The following is a 9,663-nucleotide window of genomic DNA, read 5'->3' as shown; positions in this document are numbered from 1 at the left end:
ACAACAATAAAAAAACAGGGTCCGTTTTCCCCCACAATAACAGTTAATAACAATGGAAATTTTAAGAATATAACAACTTACTAGTCAATAACATCACATATGTTTTCAAAATAACATTTAACCAAGTTCAAAGTTTAGCAATGACTAAAACACCTAGACAGAAAAGATGTAGCCCCCCCTTTCATCGATATATCAGGCTCTTGTTTAAGAGAAAGAAACCCACAATTGTCATTGATTGATTCATCTTCCTATTTCAACTGATAAAGATATTTCTTGTCGATATTATAAAGTAACATGATAAGAGATCGCCTTTAGTAGTGTAAATGGAGATAAATATACACCTAATATGACATTCGTGAAACACTTTCTGGTCTACATTTGGTGTATTGGAGGATTCTCATACTGTTTCCATGGGGATTCTTTGTTAGAAGATGAAATTAAGAAAGTTGAGGATCTAGTGTCCCTTTATACAAAACAAAATAATACGTTTCACGAGAAATTTAATCTTGTTGAGATGGAATTGAAATCATTGAAAGCTGACCTTAATGTGCCCTTGGGGAAAGGTATACAGGCACAAACGATGAATACCAATGCCAAGTTGAATGCGCAAGAGAAAGGAATGAGAAGAGAAAATCAAGGTTGGTCTTCACGCTGTTTCATATTTATCTTGTGTTTCTCTGTAATTTTCAAAATGAAGTGAGCTAGATAATTCCTGCAACAGAGTCACTGAGGACATTAGACGGCATATGTTTTGTGCCTTCAATGATAATCTTTTTTTTTCGTAAATTCAGTTGAAATTAAAAAGAAATTAACATTACACAAGGTTACATCAACATGGAACTGTATCTACATAGACAACAAAACAAAGGAAAGTAAAGATGGCACATTTAAAAAGGGATATCAATACATAATGCATATATTAAGGATAATATCTTTTAACCCCTATGCCAGTCATTGCAATAAAGTACCAATCTGGAATTGGCAACCTAAAATTAAAATTAGAGGTTATGTGGCCGGACGAACAAACATACAGAATTTTACGATTGGTGTCTGGTGTCTATTATTTACAAGTAACCTAACAGTTGGAGAATACGTCAAAGAAACGGCTATCAAAGGAAGGAACTAAAAACTTATTGTGTTGCGTCAATCATAAAATATTTGAAAATTGTATCCCCTAATGTATTCTAATGCAGTAATTATACACTGTTATATATAGCTTCAAATTGTGGAATATAAAAAAAGGAGATATGGTATGAATGCCAATGAAACAACCATCCACCAAAGTTCACACAATGATGATTGTCTAACTGTTTGAGCAACATTATATAATTATACGTTAGTATATATCGTTACTCTTTTAAAAAATGTATTTACATATATATTTTTACAATGCAAATTGTAAGTTTTTAGTGCTAAATTTCAATTATCTCATCTTGCAGGTCATATAGATCGTTTTTATATTCATGAGATTTGTTTAAAAATCATAATATTCACTTAAAAAGTAGTGGCAACTTCAATTGAATTCATTCACAACATATGTGTAGGACAGGTATGGAAACATATGTTTATAAAAATACATATGTTGTAAATTTTCCTGTTTATGGCTTACTAGTATTTCAAATCATAGTGATGACAAAATAATAAATGTTCGAAACTGTTATATTAATAGGATTTGACTCGAGAGTTTTTATAAAGTAAAAGTATGATATGGAAAGTGAACACAAATGAAAATTATACCGAAAGTAAAGCAAAAATGTATTCAATTCGTTATATTTATAATAGATGTTCCTTGATACTAAAATGATACCAGCATTTTGATTTTGTACGCCAGACGCACTTATTACAAAAGCATTGAACATTGTATTTACCAGCCATATGTATTTTATTGAAGATAGATGTTTTAAATAAATTATGGAAACTCCTTGATATTCAAATTTAATTAATTGGTGGCTTAAGTAGTCCAACAACCGTATCACTAATCAACACTGGGGTTCTAAGTTCAAATCCCGCACGAGGCAGGCGCATTCACATTCAACTCCAATCTTAATTGACTAGGTAATATCAGTTTTCCTGTCGAAGGTCGGTGGTTCTCTCCGGGTAAGACGTCCTCCTCAAGCAATAAAAAACGGACCGCACCGAATCAGCAAAATTGTGTTGAAAGCGGCGTTACACAATTATTGATAAAATCAATCGATCAAATTCTAGTAAATAAGACATCTGTCCAATTTTTATGATGCGAGTTGAACAAACACAAAAGATTTTGGGCCTCCCTCTTATGTTGATCTTTTTTTTTTGTTGTTGCAGCTCAACCATCGACACCATCTGTGGGTTTTTCGGCTACAATGATTGAACACAATCAAGATATGAATCTACAAGATACAGTTAAGTTTCAGAATTTGGTGACCAATGACGGAAATGGATTTGACCATATTTCAGGAATTTTTAGAGCGCCTATACGTGGATTATACTTTTTCAGCGTCGTCATATTAAGTCATGCAGGTGAAGACATGGAAACTGAAATTGTCAAAAATGGAGATGGTTATTTCAGAACTTATTCTGGAGATTCAACCACCTGGAACGCTGGACGACAGTCGACTGTTTTGCAGCTTGATACAGGAGATCAAGTATGGATACGGATATTAAACTTGGTGCCATCTGTCAACAACGGAAATGTGAGAATATTCGGATACGGATTTTCATCTTTTTCCGGATTTTTAATATCTTAATAAATATTATCATATTTCTTGTCGTAATTTTTGAAGGCACACATTCCCGCATCATGCATCTTATTAAACCAGGTGAATACAAATTAAAAATGTCAGTAAATTGTTATACTTTTCCAACAACATATCAATTAAGTAATTCCTTAAACCTAATTTATTAACCATTAAGTCGTACACACAGGAATGATACTTCATAAGGTAATAACAAATGATATTTTGAGTTTCCATATTTACATACATAAGAACAACTCTTAGATACGGCACATGGATTGTGTCATATTATGCCTCTTTAAAATTTGAAAACAACAGCTGTTTTTTTTTTAGTTAGACTACACTGTTTCACGAAGCACATTTAGCAAGTCGAAAACAGAAAGACAGCAGACCACGATTGCAACCTTAAGAAAACTTTTAGGAATACTTGGTCCTCAATGGGCTTCAAATTATTTTGCCCTTTTTTTACCATTTTGATTTAAGCTTCACTAGTTAGTCTTTTGTAGACGAAACGCGCGTCTGGCGCAAGGATAAAATTTCAATCCTGGTATCTATGATGAGTTTATTTGTAAACTGAAGAACAAATTCAAATATATATGCCAGTAGCAGGCAAACAGATTATTGTTGTCAACCAGAAAACCATTGCTCTGTTGCCAATATGAAAAGAAGATGTCATTTGATTGCCAAGAAGACCACACTTCACAAGTGACCAAATGTGAAAGAAATTAACAACTATAGGTCACTTTACGACCTTCAAGAATAAGCAAAGTCCATACTGTATAGTCGGCTATAAAAGACCCCGACATGACAAAGTGAAACAATTCAAAGCAGAAACCAACGGCCTAATCTACGTACAAAAAAATGAATGAAAAAAATGTAACACAGCAACAAACAACAACCACTGAATTACAGGCTCCTGACTTGGGACGGGCACATACACAATGTGACGATTTAAACATGTTAAAGGTAGGTCAACCTCCGCCTGAGTCTTTTTAAACTCTCTGGTTTCGATTTATTTTCAAACATTTAAAATGAATGTTCTATTACCATCATATTATCGCCTTTCCATTGATCTAAGCCTCACATCTACTTTTTATCACTTATTCCAAATTGTTCATATTTATCCTCAAAATTCGATGAACACGAATATGTTTTGTAGATGATAAGACCCAAGACATTTTCACGATACTTTAATAATCATTTATGTTTTCTCAATAACTGTGATTGTTATTATTTTACAAACTGCAATTTTTAAAGCCAAAATTCCCCATGAATACTTTTTGTCCATGTCATGTGAAAGCATAAATATACAATGTAACTTGGAAAGCAGTCAACAAGTCTGCTCTAAGTTAATTTTTATACAGGTTAGGACTACATCCATCTGTAGTTAATGTTTTGCTGCCAAATTAAAACGTTTTTCAATAGAAAAAGAAAGGCAGAAGATAACTGACATCTCCATTCCATGTATACGATATTTTCATCCAACCACCCTTCTATATCTACGGTTCATTCAACTATAGAATCTTTGACAAACGTGATGGTTTCAGCTTTCTAATTGTCAGCTCCAATCAACATCTTGGATAATTTATAGACGTTTTATGAATTATTTGAGTTATGACCTCGTTACAATTTGCCATAAAAAAAAATTCTGCATTGTTTCGGTAATATGACACATATAATAGAAATTCAGTTAATAATTGATATAGGCGACTTGTCTGCAGATTTTGTATATTATGTTAAATCTGTGATTTGTTAGATGCCCTCTGCTGTTATTTTGGATAGCTATAATTGCACTAAAATATCCATCTTATCGACAAACAGACATAATCTGGTGCGTTCTAGCACTGTATAACATTTAAAAGTATCATTTAATATAAAGTGAATTAGCAATAACCAGTACACAATAAAGACATTAAAATGTAAAAAGAAGATTTATTTCAATATAAAAACAAAGATAACACTTTTTGTCTAGGTTTACAAAAATAAACTATTAAAGTGAATTATTCAAAAACAATTATTATAGCAATATTTTCTAACTAGTACATGTTCTTTAGGAGAATCATCTGGCACATATTAATAAGCAGTTTTCATACAAATCTTTTTCGTCAACACAAAAATTACAGATACACATATACATTTTGCAAACGTTATGACGTCGCGCAAGATACTGGTGACAATTTGAAGGTGATTCGAGAAAAATCGGCGAAAAGGCTAACTGTCCGTTTAGGACGCAACAATTTGCAGAATCGCTAAATAATTTTCGTTACCCAATCTAATGGCAACAAAATATCTGTTTTTCATGATATTTTTTTCACGAATAGGTTTCGATTTGAAGCGCTAAATTTTATGAAATAGGCAATTTTGCCGTGTAATGCGTAACATTGAACATTGAGATCTCCAAACATTTTTGAGAATGAAATATGGATTGAGTAGCCAAAGGTAGTTCTCATTTGGAAGGAATTAAGAACCATATGTAAAGTTTTGAATTACATAATTTTACTTACATATATGACGTCATACATGTAGAAAAATGACGTCATAGCAACTTTTTGATCTTGTAATGGTGACAAATAATCTAGACTCCAACTGCAAACTTTGAAGATCAAATTCATATACTGAAGGTAATTTTAAAAGGATATCGTTTATATTTATAATTTATAAATTACAAACATTTCTGTTTAAATTGGTACCAAACTTTTTGAGTTTACTTGTTTTAAAAAAAAACTATTGAAAAAATTTAAAATCAGAAAAAATGTCCCGTATCATCTGAAATCCAAACAAATATTCCATTTTGACGATTTCGGGATCTACGATGTATCGCGATTAAATCAGAAGAAAAATACTGATACAGATTTCAAAAATTACAACAAATACTGAACATGATAATATAAATACTGGCTGTTTTTATATTTTACCCTTTTCGCAAATAAAGAAAAGAAAAATCAGAAAAAATGTCCAATGAGACAAAAAACGTCGAAAAATAATGAAACGTCATATTTCACACAGAGTCAATACGCAAAAGAAATTATAAGAAGAACTTGTAAAGAATCGATCTCCAAACATGAAACGATATGGGCATGTTTTTGCCTTAGGGAGCTTCCATTTGATTTTTAAGGGGGGGGGGCTAGAATGAAATTTGAAAAAGAGGGAGGACAGGGGTTTTGAGTGTAAAAAAAAGGCAGACAGGAGTTTCGAGTAAAAAAATAATGAATAAGAATGGAAACGGGGAATATGTCAAAGAGATAACAACCCGACCAAAACGTAGAAAACAGCTCAAGGCCACCAATGGGTCTTCAACATGCGAGAAATCCCGCACCCAGAGGAGGTCTTGAGTAGGCCCCGAAATCCTAATGTATACTAGATCAAGAAAATGGACGCCACTCTTCACTTCGAAACACAGAGATGAACTAAAAGTAAAAAAATATAAAAGACTAACAAAAGCTATAGGTACCTGACTTAGGACAGGCGCGAACTGCGGTGGGGTTAAAAGGGCAGGATGAGCAGTTGGCAAACAAACCCAGGATAAACTTGTAAAAAAAGGCAGGACCAAATATAGTGAAAATAAAAAGGCAGGACCGAGATAACAACTAAAAAAAATGCCGAACAAAATTTTTCATCCTAGCACCCCCCCCCCCCCCCCCCCCATTAAAATCAAATGGTTGCTCCCTTAATGAAATAAAAATATTATTCTATATTAAAATTCGTAAAAAATGATTTGACTTTAGGAAGTTCTGGAACAATCTAAAAGAAGAGTTACCATATTAGATAATTTTCGTAGACAAAACAAGAGGCACCAATCCCTTCAAACAACCGAAATGATCTCTGGTGTTTCAGGAGAATGATTAGTTCCAAAAAAATAAAACACGAGACAAAAAAGACTCATATTTAATTATTGAATGTATTTATAAACCAACAATCAATTAAAATAATCGGACTTAAAAAAATCAGACCAAAATTTTGTGTACATTCAAATATAAATATGCTTTCAGAAATATGAATAACAGAAAAAAAAGTAAACTTTCGGCTAAGGAAATACTTATTAGGAACAGAGAACGAAAAAGGCTTCAGAAAAATGAAACGAGTAGAAAATCTTATGGAAAGTTGTACAAGAATAAAGAGAGCGAGACAAAAACATATAGTCAAACGATTAATGCAAGAAAAAAGAGAGAACAAAGGGAGAAATCTAAGAAAATAAATGAAAGAAAACTGAAAAATAAAATGAATGTCCGTAAACACAGAGGTAAAAAAAATGTAGAACTTTCATCAATGTCACTTGTTGTACCAGAAGGTTCAAATGTTTTCAAAAACAGAATGGAAAAGGCCAGAGCCCTAAGAAAATTTAAAGAAGGTTTACCAATATCTCCATCTAAACGATGCGCAGTTATATCGACTTATTTGGCCCGCAGATCCCCTCGATCGCCAACAATAGCTAATCTGAAACATTCAGTTTCGCCAGTTGAAATGGCCGTCGTTGCAGATATTCAAGAAATAATAAAATCTACAAAATTAAAGCGATCTAAGAATGCACGTTCGGTAATGAATTCTGTTACTGCATCAATCAGCGGGGAAAATTTAGCAAACTCGAGAGGTAAAATTAAACTGTGTAAAAATTTAGGTTTGCCAGCAAGAAGGGTTGCTGGAGGCCACCGTATTAGGTCTAGAATTCTTAAAAGTGAATCGTCTGCATGGGCTCTTACGCAACAGAAAACAAGAAAAGATTCCATTTCAGAAGAAACAAAGAAAACAGTTTATAACTTTTGGCTCTCTGATGGCATATCACACCCGACCGGCAACAAATCCGATATCAAAAGAGAACGATTGGGACCAAACTTATATACTTCGCATATGACACACGTGCTGGAAAAAACACAAACTGATGCGTATTTAGATTTTGTCGCCAAATATCCGGAAATTAAAATTGGACAAAGAGCATTTGAGAAACTTCGACCGTTTTTCGTAAGACCTGCATCTGAAAAAGATAGAAATACATGCTGTTGTAGATATCACGTGGAAGCAAACCTTGTTTTCAAAGCATGTATGAAGTTCAGAAAATCGTGTGACAGGGAAACCGATTCGCAAGAAAGTGACTATCCCGTATTTGAGAAAATGTCAGACCTTATACATATTACGCTATGTCCAAAAGTAAATGGATTTTATAGAAAAAATTGTCTTGACCGAAAATGTAGCCTTTGCGGAGTTGGTAATTTCAAACTTTCACCCAACGAATCACAGTCGTCTTCAACTGTTGAATGGCAAAAATATGAATATATAACTGAAAAATCGAAGGGTAAAAATGTAAGGCGCCGACTGACCCTGATAAAAAAGAAAACTAGCGTAAACGAAATGTTTCTCAATTTAAAAAAGCTTCTCGAAACTTTCCCCGCTCACCAGCACCGATCAAACTGGCAAAGCAATCAACTTAAAAGTCTTGTTCAGAACTTGCCAGTCAATCATTGCATATGCATCCACGATTATTCGGAAAATTATCGCTGTGTCGAGAAAGAAGAAATCCAATCCAATTACTTCCAAAGAACTGAATGCAGCATTCATGTAACCGTCATGCACCGACACGCCATTTTAGAATACGATGGTGTAGACAGTACAGAAGAATTTCCGGAAATAATTACGGAACATTTTTTCGTAATTTCCCCGGACCTGCAACATGATAATGATTTTACAAAATATGTCCAAAAGAAAGTTAAGGAATATTTAGATTCAATATCATACACAGTTGATCATATGCATGAATTCACAGACGGTTGTTCTAGCCAATATAAATCGCGGCACTGTTTATGAAGTTTATCTACTGCCATCCATGATTTCGGATATAAAACATTCCATAGAAATTTCTTTGAAACAAGCCATGCAAAAGGGCCTCAAGATGCCGCGGGGGGATTTATAAAAAGACAGGCGGACATATCTGTTCTACGTGGCAATACAGTGATTCAGAATGCGAAGGATTTATTTACGTTCTGCGAAAGTAGCCTTAAAAAGCCAAGAAGTGCATTATTTAAAAGAAGGGTATTTCGATATGTGGACTCAATTGATAGACACAATTCCAAAATATTTAAGCCGATCCAGCAAAATAGACAAATACATCATGTTTTTACTAGTACATGTAATGAAATCATTGTTTCCGATCTCTCTTGTTACACGTGCGATCAATGCATTTTGGGGAATTATCTTAACTGTTTAAATGTAGAAAATACCGGGGTAAAGAAAACTATTAAGCCACGCGAAATAACACAAACTTCTAACGAAGAAGAAGTAGCACAAGACACTGACATTCTTTCAGAAGACATATCAGATTTGGTATCCATAAACTCTGTTGTGGCTGTCAAAACCGACGATGATAACTTTGACTATTATTTAATGAAAATTTCCAAAGGTTCACACGTATTGAATTCAGCAGAGAGTGACAGCTGGGGTGCTACATATCCCCCTGGATTCGAGGTTTTCCGGGGTCATTATTATGACAAAATCAGTGACAATGATCCGTTAAAATATAAACTTTTAAAGACAAAGACTGCTTTGGTACCGACGAAATCTCTGCTATACATACTTGCTGATGTAGATGCCTCTTATCGTATAACTATTTCAGAGGACACCCATCTAGACATTCTTTCTGTATTGGACAATTTGGATTGAAATAAGAATTAAATTATAAAACATCATGCACTGTTGTTTAGCCACTCATAAAATATTTTAGTAGACCTTTCCGATTCAAATGAAATGATTCAACGTGGCTCTGCTTATAATTAAAAAATATATAAAATATATATATATAAGTACGTCTGAGTCAGTGACAACCCTACAACAGATGTATCCATCGGATCGCCATCAATGATGGTGATACATGGCTGTGTACATAATGTATATACAACTCGTCTAAACATAATGTTTAGACGAGTTGTATATATATATATATATATATATATATATATATATA

General features: G+C 33.5%; 1 long non-coding RNA gene across 1 annotated transcript; it reads left to right on the top strand.

Moving 5' to 3' along the window:
* LOC143072208 (uncharacterized) lies at nucleotides 1-2,743 on the top strand. The gene is made up of 2 exons (XR_012977072.1): nucleotides 1-638; nucleotides 2,305-2,743. It is a non-coding gene; the product is annotated as an uncharacterized LOC143072208 (long non-coding RNA).
* Nucleotides 2,744-9,663: the final 6,920 nt, after the last annotated feature.

Source organism: Mytilus galloprovincialis, chromosome 4 (genome assembly GCF_965363235.1).
Source record: "Mytilus galloprovincialis chromosome 4, xbMytGall1.hap1.1, whole genome shotgun sequence".
NCBI lineage: Eukaryota > Metazoa > Mollusca > Bivalvia > Mytilida > Mytilidae > Mytilus > Mytilus galloprovincialis.
The sequence above is the reverse complement of the archived record's forward strand: the minus strand, read 5'-3'. Positions and strand labels throughout refer to the sequence as shown.